The sequence below is a fragment of the Anopheles marshallii genome, chromosome X (genome assembly GCF_943734725.1).
Source record: "Anopheles marshallii chromosome X, idAnoMarsDA_429_01, whole genome shotgun sequence".
Classification (NCBI taxonomy): Eukaryota; Metazoa; Arthropoda; class Insecta; order Diptera; family Culicidae; genus Anopheles; species Anopheles marshallii.
In genome coordinates, this window is record NC_071325.1 from 14,192,325 (window position 1) to 14,196,348 (window position 4,024).

At 47.6% G+C, this 4,024-nt stretch overlaps 1 pseudogene; it reads right to left on the bottom strand.

Moving 5' to 3' along the window:
• Nucleotides 1-2,440: 2,440 nt before the first annotated feature.
• On the bottom strand, nt 2,441-3,743 carry LOC128710371 (uncharacterized; annotated as a pseudogene).
• Between the last annotated feature and the right edge of the window lie 281 nt (nt 3,744-4,024).

Genomic DNA, 4,024 nt, shown 5'->3' on the forward strand with positions numbered 1-4,024 from the left:
CAAGGAAAGCATCGGGTGGGCGAGTGTATAAGATAAAGTAATATCAGACGGACATCACCCCCGAACCCTGACCCTGCAATACTGTATCCTTTCGGTAACGGTCGGTTTCGGGGATGGCTGTTTTCCTTTTTTTTCTCTTTTGTTGTAGCCATTTCCTTTACGGTACACTAGAGAACGCACACAAATTGCAAATACCACACCACAATATCGCGTAAAAGTGTGAACCACCATTACAGGGCAGACGGCGAATGGTTGGCGCGATGGCCTCTTTCGCCCCCTTCATTAGGGACACATTAATTTCCTCGAGCTGTCAAGGTTCTGCTTCTCATTGCGCGCGTAGTGTCAGCGCGCTTTGCAATGTGTTTGGTGGAATTTATACATTTCGCACTTGTCTGCGGCTGGGTGCAAATTTAGGAAATGTAATGGAGGTGTCCGTTTTACAAGGAGCACATATTTTTGAAAATTTATTTAAAAAATAAGCAATAATGTAATGCTGGTAAGTCTGAACGGAATTGATCGCATCGCTATGTGTGACGCTTCAATAAAATAACCAACAACGGATTGAAAATCGCGCTAACGAAAAGCCCTGTAACGTGACACTGCATCCCTGGCATGCCTTTTCCCCCGCGCAGCTCTTCTTCCCGTGAACCGACCCAGTTGGCAACGTGCCAAACCATCCCATTGCAGCAGCTGTACAGGAAAATAAAAAAGCAAATTAAATGTAACGCGAGCTTAAGATTGAAACCGGGCGAAAATGAAACCCCATTGTGCCCGGTGCACAGCTGTTACGTACGAGGGCCGCGCGCAAGTAAGCGGCGGGAAATTGTAGGAATTATCGTTCGAAACCTCCATTCGCCGATCTCCGCAACCGTTACTTCCGCGCGGTCGGTGTTAGCTGACTAGCGCAGGGATGCGGCCGGGTTCGCTTCATTTCATTCGAAGGCGACGGCGATGAAACGCGATAATGAAATAGCAATGTAACCCAATCTGCGCGACCTCACCATTTGTGCGGGCCTGTTACAGCTTGTTGGTTTATCTTCGATGTGTAACACTCGAAACCACTCGAACGCTCGGCAGAAAGTCAATGGCTTTTACCGACGATTTGCCGTGCATTGGAGGAAGCGATCGGACACGTATCGACCATTCTTTGTTTTTTTCTCTATATATATATATATATATCTCTCTCTTCCTTGTGGTCGACTCCTATGCTCATACGCTGTAATACTTCAACCTTCGGCCAGTCGACGGCAACCGGAACGAGTCACTTAGTGCATGGATACTACCACACAGAAACCACTTTTTGGATGGGGTTTTCGTAGCTTTTTTCTCGCAATGAAAATACGCACGCACGCATAAGTGTACCCGCTCCGAAAGAAAAATACACAATGGGAAAAACTCAAATTTGAAATCGATAAAAAGGGGTTCTCCAAGGGGACGAGATAGAGAGATGGGAACAAGCCGTATCCAAAAAATACTGAGAGGGAGACTGTGTACAGTTGGCACGATCCGGCAAACAGTGAAAAGTATATTTACATTGGCATGTTTCATCTCGAACTTCAATCTGGTTTTGAAGTTGTTTTCTAATTCTTCATTCCTTCGTATTGCCTTTCTGTGTTCTTGAGTACCATCCACAGCTTTCGCGGACATGCTGTAGCACGACTTGAAGTTGGTTGTTTCGGGGTTTCTCTTATTTTAAAATGTACTTCAGCAGAAACGATGTAACGCGTGTAAAGATGGTGCGTCTCGGCTTGATGCAAGCAAGTGTTCCTCGAGTGTCTATACTTCTTCCTGTCTCGGAAGAATTGGGCAAAAAACCCCCGATTTCGAGTGAAGCTGAAACTGGATCGCTCGCCGGGGAAACGGCAAGCGACAGAGAATGGGGTAAACACTTCCCAACAATAGGCAGTAATAACTGGGAAATGAGGAGAAGATAACAATCAACCACTTTTCGGTCACACTTGCGAAACGAACAGCACATCAATAGGCGCGAAACAACGGCGGAGGCTTTGCAATATTTCAGTTGATTCACCTTTTCTGGAGGTATATTCGATGATATCCACAACGGGAAGGATACACATGTACAGTAAACGATATCACTAACCGTTTTGGTTTTGTTGAAGTGGGGTTTATTTACAATTTCAGCTCAACGCCAACTCCGCTTGTTGAAATGGTGTACCCGTACATGCACTTCCTCCTTCATCAGTGAGAGTCCTACCAACTTGTCGGGAGCGAAACCCGCTGGCAAACCAAACAGAGATCCAGAGAAATACAACACAGCCTTCAAGTCGCTGGTCCAGTGAAAGACCTCCGTCGAATGTCCTTCATTAAGAAAAAGACAGAATAGAAAAAAACGCACCGCTGGCCGGAAAGGAAGCTTCCTGGCCGCTAGTAAGACATTAGTCGCTAATTCCAATAAATAATAGAACAATTCAAGAAACCATCAAATACACATGCTCTGGATGAGTTTGCTAGTAACCGTTTTGATCATCATCAAGCGTGCTTCATATAGTTGCTTTAAAAATACGTTACAATGCTGTGAAAACTTCACCGAGTAGTTCGATAACGGACGCAAAGCCCCACTGCGAATACCTACTGCAGTTGTGATTATCCTTCTTGATTCGGTCGCGCACCTCCGGTTCGATAAACTTCTCATGCTTCGAACCCTTCTCCGCGGTCAGTGTGGGCCGTACGAGAAATTCCTGATCGGTGGATACAGCAGCGACTGCCGCCTGTTGCGCTGCTCGAGCCGCCCGGTTACACTCGTACGACGAGATCTCGTCCTCAAACTCCGACACCACAAACACCCATTTCGGTATCTCGAACCGTATCAGCCCGAGCAGGTCCCGGACGTAGTCGAACTCGTCCACGAAGGTTTTGTAGAGTTTGTTGCCGAAGCGACAGGATAGCTTCATCTCCAGGCGCCACTCCTGCTGCTGCTCCATGGTGGGCGTTGCGGACGGGGTGCCGGTCGACATTGATGATACGGTGGACGTCCCAGAGGCACTCATCACCTTGCCCTGTCCATTCATTCCCCCATTGGACGGTGGAATACCAGGACCGGTAGTGCCGGTGGCACCACCAACCGAAGGCGCTTGTCCACCTCCCGACTGTTGCGACGGTTTCGTGCTGATAAATGAATCATACAACCGACCGAGTATCATGAGCCGTGTATGACGACATGACTCCCGGACGAGGTTCTGCTTCGTCAGCTTAAGTGCCGCCGTCACGTACTCGCGCACCTGCGTCTTCTGCTTCTGGATCACGTGGTAACGCGTTGGGTTCTCGAGCTTTGTCTCCACCTGCAGCACCTTCTTCGGCAGCTCGATATCAATGTTTTCCAGTGGTAGTCGCACGGAAAGCACCGGTGGCCCCGGTGAGGTCACCATGGACCGTGGCTCCGGCTCACTGTTTTTGATCTGTTCGCGAAACAGTTGCTGCTTGAGCTGCGTACGGGACGAGATGTTCAGCTGTGGGAATCTTGTCCTTGTTTTGGCGAAGAAAGAAAATTTCACGTAAGCCAAAAACCCGTCAGATCACCGTTACCAAGCGTTAGTTTGAAGGCCAAACCGATGTTAAACCAGCCGGTATAAAAGGGAGGCAACTTACTGATCGAACGCCGACACGGTGGACGAACGAAGATCGCGCACAATGTTGACATCGCGCGATTTGTCCAGCAACGAAAACGCATCTTCCTCGTATCGGCTGCAGTCAACATCGACCAGTATGCGTTCGAAGTTGTCCATCTTGTGTAGAGGTTGACAGGATGTTGATGGAAGTATTCTATCTCTAGCCACTGCTATCGTGGGATCAACTGCGGTTGCACAACGCTCACCAATACGTAACTGATAACGCGCACAACATTTCAAACGTAGACTAACAACACCTTTCAAATGGTTGGAAAGTAAAAAATAAACGAAACAAAAAAAAATCAAATATAAAGATTGTCCGAAATCTACAGCCCATGTGTAGCTGACTATATGGCAAAGAGTCGCAATTCTCACTAATAAAATAATGAAATGAATCT